This window comes from Solanum tuberosum, unplaced genomic scaffold, assembly GCF_000226075.1.
Source record: "Solanum tuberosum cultivar DM 1-3 516 R44 unplaced genomic scaffold, SolTub_3.0 scf00279, whole genome shotgun sequence".
NCBI classification, from domain to species: Eukaryota; Viridiplantae; Streptophyta; class Magnoliopsida; order Solanales; family Solanaceae; genus Solanum; species Solanum tuberosum.
In genome coordinates, this window is record NW_006239204.1 from 614,724 (window position 1) to 638,351 (window position 23,628).

The 23,628-nt window shown below is 31.2% G+C and overlaps 1 long non-coding RNA gene across 1 annotated transcript; it reads right to left on the reverse strand.

The window, feature by feature from the left end:
- Nucleotides 1-2,984: 2,984 nt before the first annotated feature.
- On the reverse strand, nt 2,985-8,305 carry LOC107062905 (uncharacterized). The gene is made up of 2 exons (XR_001474920.1): nt 7,846-8,305; nt 2,985-3,310 (listed from the first exon to the last, which is right to left on the reverse strand). It is a non-coding gene; the product is annotated as an uncharacterized lncRNA (long non-coding RNA).
- Between the last annotated feature and the right edge of the window lie 15,323 nt (nt 8,306-23,628).

The following is a 23,628-nucleotide window of genomic DNA, read 5'->3' on the forward strand; positions in this document are numbered from 1 at the left end:
GTGTGATTCGTTATATATCTCAGATACATGCAAATCACACCAAATTCATGTATCTAGTGTGATTTTCATGTATCTGTATACCATATACATAAGAGAGTGGCTAGTACGGGAGGGAGGCGAGGAACGAAAATGAGATCTGTTATGTATCCCAAATATATACAAATTCACTTGGATACAATATATCTAGATTAAATTACACCTAATTTTGACTCTATGTATCTCAAGATACATGTATCTGGATGTATATGAATGTATCTGAGCACACCAAAATTTAATAAAATATGTGTAATATAGTAAACTTAGAGTGTATATAAATAATGAGCTCATAAATTAGTGAGATTTATGCTTTTTCTTTATTTTTTTGCATTGAAAATGAGATCATTTTTTCAACTAATTTGCAAAGAGGCTACATTTTTAAGGAAAAATCACTCCATATATATATTTAAGATACAATATTACGGGTTTTAAATCTACTTTTTAAATATTACTACTTATAACATTTTAATTGCGAGTTATAACATATCATTTTTTATTAAAAAATTAATTAATTCAATTTTATTAAATAATTAGTCTTTTTATAATAATATTTTATAATTTAATTAATAGGTTATATAAATAAAATAAAGTAAAATAGGGAATCAATCATAATTATCTAATACACATTTTTAGAGATTTTTTACTTTTCAAAAAAAACCTTTTTTACTATCACGTCAACTATCCACCCCCACCACGTTTCTGTCCAATTCCCCTGCTATCACCCCCACCCCCACGTTCAAACTGTAAGAATTCCTCTCTCACCATATTCATCTTCTTCTTCACCGTTCAACCGTAAATCTCTCTCATCATATTCTTCTCTGTTCACTCAAAAGAGAATCAAATCTTCATCAAAGTACTAAGAAACTAGATCAACATGTCGAAGAACACTTCTAGATCGAAAGAGCCTAGATTAGTAGAAATTAGTAGAAACAAGTTCTAATGTTGATTTTGAGACTCCAACTTTTAACATATTGCCTCAAATTTGACGCCGACCAACAAGAATGCAAATTCGATGAATTGGTGTGTTACCCCTCAAAAGAAGAAACAAAGCCCAAAAAAGGATAAGAAAAGAGAAGCAAATAAAATTGCACCTCCTCCTTCAAATCGGAAGGGACAAAAGTGAAAAGGAAAAATCGTGGAAATCCCTTCGAATTCTGACTCAAATTTTGTAATCGAGAAAAAAAAACAAAATCGAATTCTGCCTCAAATTTTGTAAGCAAGAAAAAACAAATAAATTAACTATTGTGGATATGGGTCAGTCATCAAAACCCTCCAAAAGCAGAGCAACAATGGACAATGATTCGGAAATTCGAAAGTCAAAAAAGGGCAAAAATTGTGAGGGTAAAATTTTTATTTAAATTATTTTCTTAATTATTCTATTTTTCTTTCATTCATTTTTTAAAATTGTTTCCCGAACGAAGTGCAACAATGTGTATAAAATTTATATGAAATTTGTATTATATAGTTCATCTTATGTTTTAAATTGGTATCCAATAATCTGAATATGAGTATATGTTTGGCATGAAATTGGTATGATTTATTGCATCAATATCTATATGCATTGGCATAAAGTTGATATAAATTTGGTGTGTCTTTTCTAACATTTGTATAAATTTTGGAGTCTTAATGAAGTTGATGAAATGCTACAGTGGTTAGTAAGAATTATTTTTTTCGAACTATTTCTTTATGCATATTATTTTGGCATGGAGTTTGTTTAAAGTTGACATGAAATTGCTATGATTTATGCATCTATATGTATATGCCTTGTCATGAAATTGATATAATACTATGGCATTATGGAAGAAGCAAGAACGATGATGGCGCAACTAGTGAGAGTGAAGTAACTAAAATTGTTGCTAGCAAGTTTGGTGGACCCCGGATAGCAAAAGAACATGCTCCGGATACTACCAATTATCCTACACCAAAATCATAGAAACAAAATTTGAAATAGTTGATTGCACCTTAGACTCTTAATCATTACACGTGGTTTAATTTTTGGATGATACATATTTCTTTTTACTACCGTTTTTGACAATAATATAATCTGCTTTGTTTTTCATTGTTAGATTTATTCTTTCCAGTTGGATACCAACTTCATACATCTTTGATAGTCTTTAGCTTAAATTTTCGAGTTTGATAACAAGTGTATACAAATTGGATATCAACATTAGTCAGAGTTATATTAATTTTTTAGTTTTGAAAAACAACTCATAAACATAGTATACAACAATTCTATACGATGTTACACTTAAGTTTTCCAAATCAATATCAATGTGATACAACATTAACTAGTTTTAGATTGACTAATTTGTTGAAATCTCAATTACATCTTTTTGCTACGATTTTTTGACAACAATATAATAACTTGTTTTTTCTATTTTTCAAGTGGGATACCAATTTGATACCAAATGCATATCAATTGAAAACAATAATAATTAATTTTAGGTTGACTAATTTGGTTGAAATATCAATTTCATCTTGATGTTTTTATTTATCTAATGGGACATTAGGTGGAAACCAAATAGACACCAATCAAAAATTACATTAAATAATTTGTGGGTGGCTTACTTTTTATCCAATTGATCTCCAAATTGAAAATTAAGAATAACACCAAATTGGTGTTCAATTCGTATAGATTTGGTATCCATATAGGAAGAATAAATCCGACAATATAAATTACCTCGTACACATAATATATTTTTTTTTTCTTTTTTCCCACTGGCATACCACTTGTACAACAAATGCATATCTATTGAAAATTACATTAATTCAAATATTAATTACATGTTTTTAAAATCAGCGGGACTTCAATCGCATACCAAATGGATATCATTTTCATATTTAAATTTATATTGATTATTCTAATAGTGTGACCAATTGCATAGCATCATGAATTAATAAGGCTTTCATGACTTTATATTTGAAAAACAATAAATACACACAAACGATTAAGTAGTACACATAATAAATGTTCTTAAATTATAATTCATTAGCTTAAAGGACAAAATAAATCAAAACATGAGTTTGTCACAATTAAACAATCAAATCAAAATTAAAATAAATTATGATTTTTTTGCTGCAGGGTAATTTGGACATGTTTTCATGTTGTGTTCCTCCCGACAACATGTAATGCACGTAACTATAGACCTCTTTAATTTCACATCAGCAAACCCCTTCCAACATTGAAGTTGTGGTCTCCCTACAGTTCTTTTTGAACCAGGCAGCAACAATTTATGCTCCAACACATAACTTGGTATATCCACATTTTATATACCTATTTCAAGCAAAAAGTCATCACTGATTCATACAACATTCATAACAAAAGAATACCAAAATTATACCATTTCCAACTAGTAATTGTCATTTATTAAATAATCAGTATACCAAATTTATTTCATTATTACGCCCAAATACATACAAATATAATGCCAAAAAAAAATTCAATCATACCAGATTCACAAATTTCATACCAATTTTTTGCACACTTTCTATACATATTTCATCACTAATTCATAGCAAATTCATACCAAAAGAATACAATAATTATACCATTTCTTACTAGTAATTGTCATTTATTATAAATAAACAATATCCAAAATCAGAAATCGTACCAAAAACAATATCAAATTCCATACATGTTTAACATATCTAGTATACCAATTTCAATCCAATTTTACGTAATTTTTTAAACCAGAAACATACAAAAAATGAAAAATGTTTCATACCATAAACTAACACCGGTATACTTTTAGAAAAAAACCCAATTTTTTGCAATAAATTACACAAAATTTCAGAAAAAATACTAACCTGAAGGATCTTCACCATATTTTATTAATATTGATAAGAAACCGCCCATTACAAGAAAATGACGATTATAGAACAAAAACAAATTTGAAGTACACGAGAGTGACGACTAAGAATATTGTTTGAACGAATTAGACGAGAGAGAATATTGAGAAGAGAGAGAAACTATTGAAATTATTTTAAAAATAAATCTGTTTGAATTACTATTTTGAGATAAAAAAGGAAAACAAATATTCTACTTTGTTATGACTCTCCTATTTTTATGCTTCTTTAATTATCATTAAGATTTTCAAATTGTTTGTTACCCAAAGTTCCATTTTTTTTTTCAAACTAATTGATTTTTACTACTTTTTTTTTAAAATTCCTTTTTCAATAAGTGAAAATGTTATAACCTGTAATTGGTTATTGTTATAACTTGAAAGTTAAAGAATAATGTTATAACTTACAATTATTAGTTCTATAAATGTCAATTATAAAATTTTCACATAAATAAATAAAATCAGGTTAGTTATTTAGATGATGGCATGTTTCTATTAGTCTTAAGAGTATAGATTATCCAAAATATTGACGGTAAGGGTATATACAACCTTAAAGTATAACGGAGGGTATTGACATATCATTTATGATAGTTCGGGAGTATATTTGTCCATTTTCGTTATATGTACTTTTAGCAGCCAAAATTCCCTTTGTTGATTACAATACTTTTACCGACCAAGTTCCTTTTCAATTATTTTTTTATATATAAGATTTCACTGTTAACCAGCTAAGAATGAAAACATACTGGAAACTTATTGTCGTGCCCAATTTTTCTGCAAAAACGAACTTTCAACCTAATAACTCTTTTGGGCTTTGGGTTGATTTGAAGAGTCACTACCTAACGAATTAAGGTGCGTTAGGGCACCTATCTAACCTAGCTAAACCTAACTAAGGTCAACGAACTAGAGATCGAGTAAGGGTTCAAATTACCTCGAGGGGAAGATGTTAGGCATCCCTCGAGGTCCACAAATGTGAGTCCCAGTCGTATCTCATGTAATTTATGTAGGGGTTACAAGTAACATTTAAGGTCACTTAATTATTATTTATTTAATTAGCATGCTTACTAGATGATAACTAACATTAGACAATCAAAATCACTTCATTTATTTACTTAATCAATTGAGCATGCAAAACTAGGTGATAACATAATATTAAGCAATTAAGGGCACTTTAATTATTTTAATTAATTAGTTAAGCATGCAAGACTAAGTGATAATATAATAACAAATAATTATTAAACAATTAATAAAGAGATAGCGAGGGGACATAAATTGCACAAGTAGAGAAACAAACAATTCTTATATTTTATTTAAACTACCCCAAACAATTATAATTATAAACAAATAAAGGAACAAAAGGAAAGGGAGACTCTGAAGGTTTTTACGAATCAACACTCGGACTTTTTTTTCGATAGGCTTTCCGTGTAGGGACAGACAAAACCAAGGTTTGTCGTTTTAAGCCTGAGTTGATGTCATCATATCTGTAGGGCCTAAACTACCCCTACCCCACCTTCCACATGCATAACATCCTAAAAGGTGTCTATCGTCCCTGCTTAAGGTCCAAGAGGCATTGGACTATTGTTGGAGGTTTTAGACTAAAAAATAAAATAAAGGCTCCTAATTAGGCCCACATAGACACCAAGTCAAACAAATAGGACGAACATTTAGCACGTAAATCTCATATTTGCCTCTAGATTTTAATTGAACACGCTGACAAACACAAATAGAGTGTAAAGGTCACATGCCAAGTGTGTGGCATACAAAATTATAACAATCAATACAACATCACGGTTACTTAATTAAGAGTGACAGAAAATTATTACAAAATGCAGATTTTAGTGTTCAACTGATTTTAAAAGGACAGAAATTAATGACATAACAAATTTTTATTTATTTGATTTTAAAATATAGTAGAAAAGTGGGCACACATACAAAAATATTTGAAAACAATAGCAGATTTAATTATTATTGCAGAAATTAATCAGTAACTGTCAGAAAAAGTGATCACATGCAGAAAATACCTTAGGACAGTAGCAAATTTTATTATTAATGCAGAAAACTATTCTATTATCTAATTTTAGAAGGTGACTGAAAATATTACAGCATGCAAAAAGTTTATATTAATTAATTATTGTAGGGTGGTAGAAAATACTATAGCATGCAGAAATACTTTTTAATAGTAGTAGGAGATTAGTTTACTAATGCAGAAATTACTTTAAGTGGCAAACCGATTATTAGCTGCAGAAATATTAGCTGATTTATTTATTTAAAGTGGCAGAAAAATATGTATAACAAATTTTATTTCAGTCATTGATATGCTAAAAATTATTTCATGTTTTCTTTTTATTTTATTTAGTCCTATAGGCATGACTTCTAAGTGAGTTGACATTCTGCAAACTTATTAGCAACTTAAAGTTGGTTAAAACTTCATTAATTAACAGGGTTGAATTATTAGAACATGCTGAAATTTATTAAACTAATTAATAATCATCAATTTTATTAATTAAGTCTTATGAGAATGATTTCTAATGACAAACTAATTTTACGAACAGTTACGAGTATTTCGTTAGACATGCAGGTATTATTCATTGATTACTAACACAAAATTTATTAGTTCGAGTCCTATAGGCATGCTTTCTACCTTTATTTCACTCAACACAAACAAATGACTTACGCAAAGCTTTGTTTTATTAAATTTTTTTCATACATAAAAAATGGGTTATCAAAACAAGTAAAGCAGGGAGACATGTAAAAATTAATTAATTTAGTTACATCTAAAATGATGTTACAAAGACTTATTGATTTATTTTAGTATTAACATTAAAACAGGCGGCCAACATAACTAATGCTCATAATTTAGATAACATAATAATATCGACAAAACCTTTTTTTTTTATTCTAATTAGATTTAGAAGCATGCTGATTATTTTAAGTAGCCATGTTCAAATAATTATTTAATCAAAACACATTCACACATAAGTACGTAAATAAAGTAAGAAAACAGTTAGCACATACACCCCTCCCCTTAGACAATCCCCAAGTTATATCATATATATAGGAGAGTTTAGAGTTAGAGCAATACAAAATATCACAAGTTCAAAGAATAAATAAATAATATATACAACATTAAGATAAACTTGAACATAAGAGTCTCGTCTGGAAATCTCTTCGAGGAGACTCTTGAACCTTTAAGTTCAAAACCCTGTTAAAGTACAATGAATACGGGCAAGTCATAACACATAAAAGACGATAGCAAGATGATAAAACTAATTATATGGTATGCAGATTTAATTATTTCATGTACACAAGTAGCATACAAGCATGTAAGAATTAAACAAGTTGTGGAGAATATATAATCACACAAAGCAAGGAAGGATAAGAAAACTGACCCAGACGCTTCCCATTATTCTTTCAAACATACAACAACAATTGAAACAATGCAAAACGGAAATTAAACTAATAGAGAAACAACTAACCAATCAAGCAGAAATAATTATCAGCAATGGAGTGTTTTAAAGAGATCTCCACCGAAACAACAACACAACAATGCCACAAAGAATGATCCAAAGCTCTACTAGAGTTCTTATTTTTCTTTTCAAGGGTAGAGAGTGTTTATTCTTTTTTTTAGCAATTAGAATGTGTATCCATCCGTCTCTATAATATGAGCGGATGGTTGTTTATATAGTGGAGAAGAGGGCATATAATATAAGGAAGGAATAATTTAAGGAATCAATTAATATAACATTTTCCTTATTTCAAAAGAGAGCCAAATCGAATTTTAATTTATTTATTTACCAAGTATAAATAAAGTAAGAAATCGACTTACTATAATTACGAAAAAGTTGATGGCAGATATACACAATTAGTCACAAGGAAATAAATAATTATTTTAAGGAATGGGAAAATCAATTAGGGCGGCCAATTAGAATAAAAAAGCAAAATAAAGGAACCAAACTATAGCAAATCTTACCATATCGAGAGACATGCCGGATCTGTTAAAATCCATCTCTAACAAACTCGCGATCTTCAAGGTTTCCCCGGAATCCGCTGCCTGACCGGAACCTTTATTCGGAACTTGTTGGTGCTCGATTCGTTGAGCTGTTGGCCGGAGTTGTTGGAGACGGAGAAGATTTCGCTGGAGCTGATAGCTGCTGGTGTTCCTCGCAGGTAGCTTGCTGTCGTTGCTGGTTGCTGTTGCTCGCCAGTGGAGCCTGCTGCTCCGTCGATCTCGCCTGGGGGAGACGTATCGGCGTCTAGCGGCTGCTGCTCGCTGGAGCTTTCGCCGGTCGGAGGTTGTCCTCCTCGCCGGCTACTGTTGTTTATGTTGTTATAGCGGAAAGAATGGAGAGGCGAGAGGGGTCGACTGGCTGCGCTGGCCGGAGGAGAAAGACGGAGAAGAGAGAAAGGGATGAGGCACTTTGGAGGTTGGAAGAAGTGACAAATGTTTTAGGGCTTGGGTTCTTAATGGATAAAATAGGAAAGAGATGGATTTGATCTTGACCATTGATTTTAGAAGAGATGAGAGGCTAGGATTCGATCTAAGATTTAATTTAAAGATGGACGGACGAGATTAAAATGAATGGGTCTTGAGATTTGAATTGGAAAGGCCAAAATTGAAAATAAAAATTGGCTAGAATTAAAATAAAATTGAAATTGAATAGGCTAGAATTGAAAGGAATTAGAATAGAATGGGCTAAAATTTAAATGATTTGGAGGAAACTTAAGGAAATGCTATTCAATTAATAAAATACTACACATACTAAAATATTTTCATATAATTAAACATATCTAAGATTTTAAAATCTTTAAGTAAAGTAATTATTTTGAATTTAACTATCGATAAAAATAATTTGATAATATTTATAATAATTTTTAAAATCATGCATACTAAAATATATAATTTTAAGACGAAATTGATTAAAAATTTTAAACTCAAAATATATTTTAAAAATACATATCTAATCGAATAGTATTCCCAAAAAGGGTTAGAGGTCGTTCAAAATTGGGTGTCAACACTTATATATCATATGTTCAACACAATCTAAAAACACATACATATTCAAATATAATATCATAAAAATACATACATGTTCAACATCTATCATATTCTAAACATTGAGAAAATAAAATTGTAGCTTAGGTACAAACAACGTGCACCAACAATGAAACACTATAAATAGGGGAAAGGGTCAAATATGTCCCTAAGCTATATGAAAATGTCTAGATATATCCCCGTTTAAAGTTTGGCTCATCCGTGCCCTCACCATCCAACTTTTCGCATATATATGCCATTGTAGACGTTAGTTGCTTCGCTGAAAATAACCAACTCATTTTCCCTTTCTTTAAATAACAAATGGAATTGCCACATCCCCTTATAATTACCAAATGTCATTTATTTATATTAAAAAATGAATACACCCCTCGTAAATCCTATCCGACCCAAATTCCCATATATCAAATGGGGGTATATCAAGACATTTTTGCATAGTTTAGGGGACATATTTGGCATTTTGATTTATTGCACTAGAAGTTAGTGTGGACTTCATATCACAAATGTCAGTGTAAATCAATTCTAAAGGATTACAATTCCTTTCAACAACACATACTTGACATTTTGATTTATTGCACTTGAAGTTAGCCAAAACTTCTAAGTTGATCAGTTTTTACAAGGTTTTGTAATTAACATGTCCCAAGCATTCATGTCACAAACAATTTGATTCAAGCAAGTAAGAACAAACAAAAATACTGAGTTTGAAAAGCCTTCCGTGTGGTAACCTTTTCCTACCAATATTTTGTTCTTTACTTTTTACAACTTTGTCAAATACAAACACATTTTTAGAGTCAACACCTTACCAGATGTCCTTTTCAGAAGGACCTTTCCATAACATTCAATTTGTTATAGAATTACCCATGACCATAGTCTCATCGGTCCAATAAGGGCAATATGACCCAAATGTTTGTTCTACAACACAAACATAACAGATCACATTTTACCAATGATCATGTCTATACAAATAAATTTATTTTAATACTAGTCATATCATATACTAGTAAAGAGAGACTCAACAACCACAATATCAAATATACTCCAAGAATTTTGTGGGTCTAACATAATACAAGAATGTCATTAAATTTCATATCTAGTACTTTTAAATTTAAATTAGATAGTAAGTCTAATTCTGCCTTTATCACAAGTAAAGAAGCCCCTACATTTTAAATATGTTCTCAAAAATATTTTTCAAGTATTTGAAATTATTTTTCACATATTTTTTCACATGGTTTCAAATTGTATACCATCAAAATACACATTGGCAACACGAAGCCTTCTTTTGGAGATTTAATCCATAGAAACACCCATTGCAGGCACAAAAATCACTAATTTTATGTCACTAGTGTTCTTTTTCCCTTTCTATCACAATTAGACAGACTACTTAGTATTTAAAATACTAACAATAAAGATTCAATCTTTATACAACTTGTTTCTAGTTTAACGATGAAGTTTTTATATTCTTCTAATCGTTAACCGAATGAACCTTGAATTCTGATGAAGTTTTTATATTCGTCGAATCAGTTTCACATTCAGACAGAGTAGTAAACCAAAAAAGGTTTTAATCTCTAGAAACCTCAAAAACAACATTGTTTCTAGCTAATGATGAAGATTTTATCATTTTCAAATCATTTAGCCTTAATATTTCTGACGAAGATTTTGTACTCTTCAAGTCAGAATATTCATTCAAACAGAGTATTTAACAAATTTGTGAAGTTTCTATATTCTTCAAACCAATGCATTTGTTCGTGAAATTCTTATATTCTTCAAATCAAAGGAGTACAAAATCAGAGGATTTTAGTCTCCAAAAGTCAGACAATCAAATTTCACATGGAATAGAAAATTACAAAAGTTTTTTTGCCTCCTCTAAACAGAATACATATTAATAGTAATAAAGACATATTCTGAGATCATCACATAATGACCATCTATCCTAACATTTATGAAATAAATCTCATAACTTATAAAGGATAGAAAAAAAAATAATCAAGGAAAATAAAGATAAAACTTAATTATTACCCCCATTGAATCATATTTTATTTGTCAACAATGATTCCATGCAAGTCACTTTTCTTGCTAATTTTTTCCTTCTTTCCCAGTTTCCATCATATTCCAATTTTCCTCAGAAGACATTAAATTTCAACGAGAAACTAAACTCATGTTCAAGTATTGTTAGGAGACAACATCTGTTCATTTACTTCTTCTCATAGTTAATTATATAAAACCAAGAATATAGGAAAAAATAAATTACAGTGCATATCTTAACCTTTATGCACAAAATAACTTTTCTTATTGAAAAAAAACTGAAGGGGTGAAATGCTTCAATGCACTTGGAAAGAAAATAAAATAATCTTACCCATTCAAGGAAAAAAAACTGAAGGGGTGCAATGCTTCAATGCATTTGGAAAGAAAACAAAAATAATCTTACCCATTCAAGGAAAACTTACTACAAAAAATATACTAAAACATATTAAAGTAGTACTAATTCATCCCAAATCTCTTTTATCATATGATAAAATAATTGTCTTTTTCTTCTTCTTTTTTTCCAAAAAAAAAAAAGAACATAGAAAATAAAAGCTTACCACAGAAAACACCATCAACAATAAATTTCTTAAGCTTGTTGTCTCCTGTATTCAGATTAGTAAACCAGAAACAATTAAGATGAAAAGAAAAAGAAAAGAACTATCCGAGTCCACAAAACCCTCTGTGTCCTTAAGAAATTTAATCCTCTCAAGTACCCGAGGTTGTAGATTAATATATTCCTCCCAAGATAAAACGGATTAACCATTAAAGAAGTAGCGGTACCTCAAACTTCAATAATTTCAACTAACTCAAAATGACAACAATGAATCACACACACAAACACGATCAATCAATTTTGTTTTGTAAGAAATGTATGTTGAAGAATGGAAGAATTCAATGCAGAAAAATGAGAGAAAGTCTCTCTATTTATAGCCAACAAAGTGTAAATGTCGCAACTCTTTGGAAAAAAGACAACCTTTCATAAAGGTCACAATTCCTTTGGAAAAGCTCAACCCTTCATTTCTTGTTCACACCTTTAAAACCCAACAATCATATCATCTTATGATAGCTTTAGTACCTTATTCCATGTTTATGTGCATTATCTAATCACTTGTCTTATTTCAGACATATTATGCACGACTATCCACATTCACTTTAGGGAATGGAGTAGTTTCAATTGAATAGGGTTCGTGACCACTTTTCATCAAAAACACATTGTTTTGCATTAGTCATCATTATATCATCAATATGGTGCATTGAGACTCAAACCCAACATTTTATCCATATAAAGACGTGTTAGACCATTAATCGATGGAACTTGAACCCAACATCTTTAATATTATTACGGTGCATCAAGACTTGAACCTGGTGTCTTGCCCCCTCTTGGTGCGATTAGACATGAATCCATCGTCTTACCCATAGAAAGGCGTCTTAGGTCACAAATCGATGAGACTTGAACCCAATTTCTTATCATCATTGTGCACTAGGACTTTAACCTAATTTCTTACCCTCATGGTGAGATTGGACATAAATCCATCGTCTTACCCTCTTGGTGCAATTGGACATACACAATAGTAACAGTCACGGTGACAATAAACTTTCATTTAACTAAGCTTTCTTACTTTCAACTTTCAGTACAGGTCTCTCCTCTATTAATATCATATAAATTTGTAAGAAACAATTTGCAAAACCATAGGTACAAAAGAAGAGACCAACTACATCAAAGTCCAAATTAAAGATGCAGTAATAGCACTCATACAAAGTAATTATATCCATTCCTCTTTCGCTTCGCTGAGATCTCCAACCCCCAAAGAGTTGGAAAGATGTGCTAACCATAGAAGAATACATCAACAAAATAGCTAAGAAATTAGAATAATAACCGAGTAAGGAAAGGTAATTAATAAGCTGTATTACTGATTCTCTTCCAACCCCAACAACTTCAATATTTCCTCTATCCATTGAAAAACAACATCAGATTAGGTATGTATATGCCTTACTAATATCATGAACCAATTAGGTTCCTCCAATTCAATAAGCATAATCAATAATGTTACTGCAAGTAACATTAATAATAATATTAAATCAATAACAACAAGCAAAAGGTTCATACTATTTGACCTGTGTTGGCCATCTCAACATTTTACCATAAACAATTTTTTATTTAATAAGACACAAATCATTGTAAACATACCTAAAGACGTACTCTAGGCTTCAACAACGTTTGTTTTGTTAGATTAGAGACTCGTGCTGATAACGTGTTATGAAACTATAGAATAAGAAGAAAGTATAGGGAAGACTTATTATTTCTCTTTCACATATCTGATTTATAATGAAGGAAAACTCTTTTATTTATAGGGGAAAACTGACTTGGTCTCAAAGTAGAATTCCTAACTTTTTATCCAAAGAGTGACTGATCAGTAATTCAGTATTCTTGTAATATTAAATAGTTGTGCTAAAATTAAAAAAAATAGAAACATCTTTTCTCTAGATTCTAACCAATAGGTATACGATGAGATTAATTTAACTTTATATCACAATCGAATCACATACAAGTCTCACAAACATCATCCACATGAATCAACCCTCGATCTTCAAAACTAATGAAAAAATTATAAGCAGTCTCGTTGACTCTTATACCATGTTAAGATTTAATGCATAAATAATGAAAAATCACATTAATTGGAGAGGAGGAGTATCAGAGGCTTTTAATATATTTTTGTTTGTGTGTTAGTTGAAGTTTATTTGACAAATTAATAATAAATGTTAGCTTCTAAGTGATAAGCCATATATTATTTGCATGACTTGTTTAGTGTGCTTCGTTTTAGTGCTCCATGGTAACTTTGTCTTTGTAGACAATTATGTCTTTTTTTATTTTATCTTTGCTATATCGGCTTAATTAAGGGATTAGATGGAAACCTGTAAGGAGAGATAATTGGACATCACAAATCTGCGCTTCGCGCTTATTAGACTTTTCTTATATTAGATTTTTAATAAAATATTTCAAAACTTTAATCAATTATGTTATTAAAATACGCTTTTTTTATATAATGATTTTTCCATTACTTGAGAGTTTAAGAGTCTTCTACAAAGCTTGTATATAATCTAGTATAAGTGAAACAATATTTTCATTTTTTTCTTAAAAGAAGGCAAAGAAAGAAAATTGAAGGAGTCAAAAAAATCAAACACTTTCGGTAAGTATCTGTATATGTATAACAAAATTGAACATTTTTTTTTATCTTTACGTTTTTTCCCTCTCTTACTTTCCGACAAAATCACTCATTTTCTCTTTTAAAAAATATTAAATCATACTCTTCTTTTTTTTAACTTCTAAATAATCAAAATATATTTCCAAATCTCAATATAAAATATAAAAAATAATAATTCAAGAAACAATGCATAAAAGCATATTGTAACATATAAAGAAGTGAACACATTATTGCTCATTAATTATTCAATTTAATTTGAGAAAATGCAAGTAATCAATGTAGTCAGGAATGGGGAAAATAAATAACAGAAAAACTAATCATTATAAATTAATATAAGAATTACAGTATAGATTTTTTTACAAAAACAACTCTTAGACATATAAATGATTAAAAATAATCATATTATTATGAATAATGCAAGGTTAGGTGCAATCCATATAAAATGAACTTTTGATGATAGGCATAAAACTGTTATCAATAGGTGGTTGTGCCTACAGGAACACCTTCTTGCATATGCGTTTGATTTACCAAAATAATTAAATAGCAATCAGTAATTTACTCTTCCAGTCGCTCATTTACTATTTGATTGTCAATTTCTCTCTTTATACTATCATTTCAGTGATCACACATTATTGACGAATTTTCTCTATTCCAACAAATGTAAATCCTCCTCAAACAGATGTCATGCATTCTAATATTACCCATATATTTCTGGTAACAGAGTCATGTCGTTTTTCTGTATTACAAATATATTAAAGTAAATAATAGAGTAATGAGAAAAAAAAATGAAAGAGAGATGATGAATATAAAAAAATCACAAAAAAAACATGAATAGGATTATTAGTCATTGAGAGGTGTCACATTACTTCTTTTTTTATTGTAAAATAAAACTATGTAAAGTTGTCTAACATTAATATTCTCTAGAGACTACAAAGAGAAGCAAAAGAGAGAAAATCATGATTCATATAATTAAGAATAAAAATAATAATTAAATATATAGTTACAATAGAAAAAATGAGATAATTATATTATACATGTTAAATCATTTTGCCTTGTAAAATCAAACTATGCAAAAATATCTAACATTCTTCATTATACATCTCTCTCCGGCAAAATCAGGTCAAAGAAGACAAAAAATTGATCAACCAAAGATACAAAAGATGAAGAATAGAAAAATGAAAATAAAATAATGATCATACATTTCTCAAAGTAGGTTTTTATAAGTGTGATTTTAAGGAGTTATAAATTTATAAATTAAATAATTTGAAGGTTATGAATATGAAAGATTAGGAGTTATAGACATTACTAAATTAATTAAGATTTGAATTTATGTAATTGAAGAGGCATGAATTAAAGAGATGATTTTATAAAATAAAAAAATTAGAGAAAATATAAAAAAAAAAACAACAAAAAAGATAAATGGGATCCTTGGCCATTGAGAGGTGCCACATCACTTTTTTATTAATATATATATATACTAGAGGGCATAGGCCCGTGCTTAGCACATTCGTTTTGTATAAATAATAATAAACTGTCTGTAAAAATTATTCATTCAATTATAAATCACAATTTCAAGGGGAAAAAAGAGGACGCTCAAGAAGTTATTAGGAATATTCTCTGCTTTTGAAATCTATTACTTATATATGAACTTCTAGACTATTCAATATGTCAGTGAGTATCAACTCTTCAGATCTTCGTACATGTGAACTTTTTAGTGCAGACATTACTACTTGTTCCTGCAAATTATCGTAAAGTGCACATACGAAGATTAGAAATATTAGCACACCATTCATTGCCTACAATGCAGATAATGCTACAATAGAAAGATTATTAAATAACATACCTTGAGGAGAATTTGAGTATGCAGTTTCTTTGATTTTCATGGATAGTACTGCTCTATTGGAGATCAATTTCATCCATCATCTTCGTTGCTCTTGAGCTATTTTAAATTCATAGAAACTTTAAATCTATTAGTTGTCTGGTCCAGTGAATCTATGTAATAGACGGAGAGAGAATAGAGTAGGCTATCAGATCTATACCTTACTAATAAATGATTTTAGTGCGTTATTTCTAACTGGACATACTCGAGCAAAGATTCGTTCTAGAATCACTCTTACATCTCGAAAGATGTTTGATAATCTACAAAGAGGAAAAACGACAATGCAAATAAAAGAACAAATTAATCAGTCCTAAAAGTTGACTTAAAATTGTTGATGAATCCAACCATTCTAGCCTTATTTTCACAAAAGCAACATCAGAACTATTTTCAACTTTTTTCACATCTGAAATGAACTTGAAGCCTACTAACTTCAAAGATAAAGAGAAGATACCATCCCATCCAGAACTTCAATAACTTCAGGGACCAACATTAGAATTCCATGCCTAACATGAACATTACAGATAGCAATCTGCAAAATGCAGCAACAATCTATATGAATATGGAAAAAAGTTTTGCGACGAATACTATTCTTATCAATTTCATCTTGTACATAAGACTTTGAAGGACAACATGGTAATTGTTAATTGGTACTCCTTAAATATACCTTCAGTCTAGAAGGAGCCAGAACATCGAGATCTTTTATAGGCTTGTACTCCATCCCAAACACTCAGTCACCTCTTTATTCCAGCAGTTGCTTTTTGATACCTATCTCGAAGAGGACAACTGATATTGACAATCTCATCTACCTTGAGGGAGAAGGGGATGAAGCACTCGAATAGTCAGAGTCACATTAAAGGTATAGGTTGACCAAATTTAAGAAAGTTTCTGTTTACCAAAAAAAATGAGTTACAATTATATGCATGAAGTAAGTAAATCATAGTATTTCTAATTACTGGTCCTTATCCTCGTCAAGTCATGTAGTCATCTTCCAAGTTTGAAATGTAATAGTCGAAAATCTTTTTATTCGTTGTCGTGACCAACAAAAAGAGAAGGTGCTACTATCAGTACTATCAAGAACAAAGGATCAAGAAAAGTCATATGGAGTTCCTTTTTTATGGTTGAATAAGAAGCTCGAAAGCTATCTTGTCAAATATGCACCATAGAGTGCTAGAAATTTCAAATTTGAAAAGAAATTGAGACAAAATAGTAATGAGTACACATATATGCAAAATGAATTAAAGGAAGAGCGCCAAAAGCTCACAAGGTTTCTGGTGAGCTTCCAATTTCCAAACCAAAAACACATAATATACATATCAGTTAACTTACTTTTGGTTCTTATTCAATTAAGAAGGAACTGGTCCAGTTAACTGGTTGTTGTCCAGTTCCAAGTAGGTGAAACTTTGAAGTTTTCCAAAGGAAGCAGATGGAAATGACCCATTCAAAGCATTTTGCCCAAATAAAAATGAAAGGAAAGATGCTTTAGAATATCAACTACCTACCAATCTTTAAAAGCTAACTACCATTTTGCCCAAATAAAAATGTTTTTGGATAGTTGGGTTTATTCATATTTGATTCCTTTATAACAGTAAATACCAAACCTCACCAAACAGAAAGAATAGCAAATTCGAGTATGTTATAAATCAGGGAAACATACTTGTATGAAGGAAGAGTGAATTCCAGCTCAATCCCAAAGTTACGTCCAGATGTACCACCTCCCCAGCCAGACATACCATAGCCACCTTTCATTCCTGGTGATCTCCAATCACCTCTACCACGCCCAGTAACATATAGTAACTTCCAATCATCTGACAAGAAACAAAGAATAAATTAAAACCATTCCCACTATGAGCTAATGAAATGAATTGTGACAAAAAGCAAAGAAAATCATCGAGTATAAAAAAGGAGACCAATATTCTCAACAGTGAAGAGATCACCATTGGGCAATATTGCGTCCAAAAGCTTGGGCATTGTTGCGTCCAAAAGCACACGCAAGTGCATATGGTCACTCAAGTAGTACAACGACTCTTTCGAGCTGGATTATCGAACCCAAAGGACTTCAAATCAACAAATAACAACTTTATTATGTCTAAAATAAATTTACTTATGCGACAAACAATTTTAGAAATATGTTTATATCTACTAAGTTGAACAATCTCAAAAATTAATTACTACAATCAAACAGTTCAAACAAGAGAATTTCACAATATGGGAAAGTATTCCAGGGTTGTAGCATAAACCGATTTCCGGCATAATATTAATTTATCCTAGCATTCGATAGGTTAACCTCATTATGGATTTGCAAGGTTCATTTTACGATCATAATCTCCCGACCTCTAATCGCCTACCACCATCGACAACCTAACTACATCGTTGAGCGGGGATAGGCATGAACCAATGGCGGAGCATTAAGCTATCATCTTGCATATTAATAAAGTGCGGTATATATGTATAAGACTATCCTATATACGAAACACTCTAACTTTACTCTAGAATGAACACGCTTTTCACATTCTTTGGTCTATCCCTCTATTCATCTTCCGAATTCAAGAATGGACAATGAGTTTATTTTAATGTAGATCAGTCATTAAAATAGTTAAACAAGAATGTAAGCATAAATCACAAGAAAACCCATCTCATACTAGAAACAAATACTATTATACTATTAATTGTAGCTACAACCTAGAATAAGGGAATTTAGCTACTCATAGAACAAAATATCATCAAATAATGTTTATGGATCATAAAAGGGTTTACCAAAATGAAGGAGTAGAAGAAAATCCCTAGAAAGTGTTAACCAAATCGCTCAAATCGATGTTCTCCCATTTTTTTTAAAATTGGATAGTGATAAAATAACACAACTAGACTATTTATAGTCTGAAATAAAACACATGACTCAATTCTGGTGTCCAGGTCCGCGACGCAGACCTGTTCCTTCACCTCAAGTTGTGGACAAAAGGATCTCCTCCGCGACGCGCTCCTGTCGCGCACTCCACTGTTAAGTGGAATTCGTTTTATGCATGCAAATTTCAGCTCCACGACGCGGAGCTGCTCCCTCCTATTGTATTTTCCAGCTTCTTGGCCATTCTTCTCCGCAACTTCGTCTTCTATCTTTTGACCTTTGTCCAGGTGCCCTTTTTTTAGCTCATTCTTCTTTGCTTTTCACCTTGAAACATCTAATCATATTGGTTAGAGGAAACGACATCAAAATACTCTAAAATTTCAGTTCTGACTAAGAAAGTGCTCTCTAAAATTGCTCTCAAACGCCTAAGATCAGGCAATATCATCACATATTCTCCAAACAAACTATAATCATACAACAATCAATAGAGAGAAAGAGGAGAATGATTTTTTCCTCGTAATGTGTTCAATTCTTGAAAAAGAACCTATAATGATAGCTATTCCATATACATTATCTATTTCATTAATAATGGATAATCAAAAGATCAATGTGGATTAGGCGGGTTTCTCGTTTACCCTCTAGAGTACAACTTGTATTGATGCAAGGATTGATATACCGTATGGGCTAGAGATGGCACACACTTACATCATTCAGTCTCACCAAGTTTGGCCAGATGAAAAAACTTTGCAACAATTGGGATATAGATGTGTTTTTAAGTTCGTTCCTTTGAGCTCATTGTCTGCTCGTCTTGTTTGCATATCATAAATTAAAATGGAAGTTTTCAACGCTAAATGCATATATTCTGAGAAATACATGGGAAATAGATATGAATTACTCAAAGTATTAATTCGGCAGAAACACCTTTACACTCCAAAATCTATGGATGGTGGAAAAGAAATCAAGATGCTAAAAAATTTAAATTTCTGCCTAAAGTGTTGCAATCAGTTGGCGTCAACTCTATTCCAAAAGACACAAATATGACAAATAGCAACAAAAGACACAAATATGACAAATAGCAACAAACAAAAGACACAAATATGATGGTGGAAAAGAAATCAAGATGCTAAAAAATTTAAATTTCTGCCTAAAGTGTTGCAATCAGTTGGCGTACAAATAGCAACAAAAGACACAAATATGACAAATAGCGACAAAAGATAGGAATGGCGTAAATATTGTAACAACTAATCAGAGAATCGATAAAGAGTATACAATTGAACACTACTTCTACTATCACCAGGTAAAGAGAAGATGTGAAATTTTAAAGACAATAGCAATTCGAATCCCACAGGCCACTCTTACACTAAACTTAGCCAACTGGGACTTGAACTCTTACACTCGACTTACCCAACTGGGACTTGACAGAAGGCCAAATATCATAAGAAACTTAAAATTCAAAAGAAAAACCCGAACTAACTATTTGAAACAAAGAGTAAGAGTGAGATATAACTTAAAAGGAACAATTTAGACATAGCATATAATCACAATGATGCTGACAGTAGAAAAATCAGTATTGAGATGTTATTTAAGAAATTCTGGCCGAGTATAGAATATTTGGACTAAGACAGAAGTGACTAAAATACAATAGAATTTTGTATATGTAAGCTAATTGAAGACGATCCAAAATATTAAGTACCGAGTGGAACTTCCTAACTGATTCGCACACTTGCCCATGAGAATTCAAATATAGGCAACAAAAAGTGCAACTACTTTGATGAAGAAGTCAAAAACTTAAAAATAGAAAAATACTACTTGGTGGCAGTAGACATTCTGAGCATAGCATTTGAGAATAGAAATGTATCAGCATTTTAATTTCACTTCATTCGTCAAAACTGATATATAGCTGAATGAAGTTCACATTTGGATCCGACAGAAGTGAACAAATATTCACCTAGAACAACACAATCAAGAAACTTATTTAGAGTAACCCCACCAACACGGAAAATAGGACCATTTTCCTTTTCAAGCATTTACAACAAATTTCTATGTCAATAACCGACATCAGCTGCTAGTTGTAGGAACAGAGTAAAGAGAGAAAATGAGAAAAAGAAACTCAGATGTATCATTATGAAGTAAAACATTCATACCATCAATTCGAAGCTAATATATGTTATAAAATTGTGCATCTGAATAATATTTCTCCAATAAAGTTGAACACACCTAATACCGCAACTGATGTTCACGTCTAGTATGCATAAATTGACCCATATAAGGCAAACTTGATTTGACATTCTAGAATAGACTCAGTAAAACAAAGCAGGATTTCTTCATACAATCAACTGATATTTGAACTGAAGATAACGAAGCAAATCAAAGGCATGACAGTGGAAAAAAAGAGAGAAGAAACAGAAACACAGAAAATAAGGTGGAATAACTTACCAGTTTAAATTTTGAGAAGATCTGAGTTGCAGGAGACATATGCAAATTTAGAGTTGAAAGAGGTTGCTTAAAATGAGCGTTTTGAGGATACGGTATATGTAATTTGTGTTGTACAATACATACAACTACAAATCACTTTGCTTGATGTTCCTTTTCTGATAGCCCTTTTTTTTACCCTTTCTTTATCAAGTAGGATCAATGTTGGAATTGTGCTCCATAGTGTCAATGTTTGTGTTGCATCTGTGAAATAGATTCTATTGGATACAAAATTAGTGAAATAAGCTGAGAATAGAAGATTGAATTGTATCTGCAAAAGTGAAGCAACATAATTGGCTATTATGTAGTACTAACCTGCGTGTCAGTTCTCTTTCTTCTTCTGCAATAGAAATGACTTGTTGGCCGACACATTACCTGAAAGCATATTTTTGTTTGTTTTTGCCCTATTATGACAACAGAAAAATTGTTAGATATGTTTTTATGGCACGCTAAAGCTAGAGATGTAGAGTAAGAAGTTAGTACCAACTGATCAGCTGTAATGCCTGCAGATAAGTAGGATTTATGCATATTGTGGAGTTGAATCTAGTTTTAAGGATAAACTTGTACATACAAAATGATCGTGTAATAGTGTACATTGTAAAAGGGTGAGATTTCAGTAAAACAATGTAATGCACGCATACCTTGATAACCAAAGACTCCAATGTTCCTTCCAAGGATTACAGGGAAGTCTTTACCATTTTCCATTAGAGCTTCCAATTCGGTTCCTTCAATTTCTCTTGAGTCGTCCCATAAAGTGAGTAGAAATTGGTTTCGCCTGAAAGCAGGAGCAATACATTAACACCATTTTTTCTTGAATCTATCATAAGATTGTGTCAAAATTTGGAAACATAAATAGCAATGTATAACACGGAGGGAAGGTTCTACTTGCTGATCATCATCAATAGTAACCTCACGACACATATTTTGAGTGCAGCCAGTATATTTTGAAGGGCCACAATGGAGAACAACTCCTACAATATCTGGTAGAAATAAGGAGATATGAGGTCATTACATGTGGGACATAAATTTTAGCTAACTAATGGTTGGTAGGAGAGATATACCAATTTCTGCATTGGGACCTTGAGTCATATGAGCAATACTGGCAAAAGTTGTGGTATGTAGCTTGGTCGGTGGCAACAGTGGTTTCTCAAGCTCGTTATCTGGTTCGACATGTTCAATTAGAGGTTCTTTATCAAGCACCTAATAAAATTTATGTATTACTCTTCCGTACGAAGGTAGTGAAACTTTCACTTTGGCAGTAGAGATTAGATTTGTATCCAAAAGTATAAGCTTCTCTGCATAATAGTCAATATCATCACCATATGCAACTGCCCTGAGGATGAGCTGCAACAACAATGAGCGAGAGTACCTGTTCGTCTTCCAAAATCAGATTTTGGAATCGAGTTTTTTCCTCCAATCATAGTCGGTCTCGACTCATGTCCACAATTTGGACTTTGCAAGTCCAATCGAGAGTGTCAGTAGTTATTCCGTCAATATTCAATCTTGGTGCTATATGTATTTATCTTCACAATGAGAGCCACAACAGTTAGAGTTCTTTTGAAATCATAAACTCTCCATAATGGTAAGGCACAGATGCAAGGGTAAATTCTATAAATTTTTGAACTCTAGAATCTATGAGTGTATCGTTATAGAAGGGAAGAAAGTTCATTACAACATACCATCAAACACCTTTCGTACAATACAGAGCAGACACACTAACAATACTTACATGCAATAGAAACTAACAAATCAAAAAAATGAAAGCAAGAGCAAAAGACCGAAAAATATATTTAGTACTGCAAGTCTTCAAAGAAGTTGAAATATCAAAGAAGAAACAACAAAGCTGAAACATCAAAGAAGAAACAACAAAGAAGTGTGCATGAGCTGAACAAACAGAACAAAGTTCACTACAACATACCATCAAACACCTTTTGTACAATATTACATTCAATAGAAACTAACAAATCAAAAAATGAAAGCAAGAGCACAAGATCAAAAAATATAGTTAGTACCGCAATTCTTCAAAGAAGTTGAAATATGAAAGAAGAAACAACAAAGTTGGAACATCAAAGAAGAAACAACAAAGAAGTGTGTATGAGCAGAAGAAACAAAAGAGAAGATTCACAGAAGTACATTAAACAAAGAATTGTGCATGAGCAGAACAAATAAAAGAGAAGATTCATAGAAGTAAAAGGACCTAAAAGTTGTTACCATCAAATACCTTTTGTACATAATTTTTTTTAAAATAAAATTTAAATTATCTTTTTTACCCCAGTCCACCACCTCCT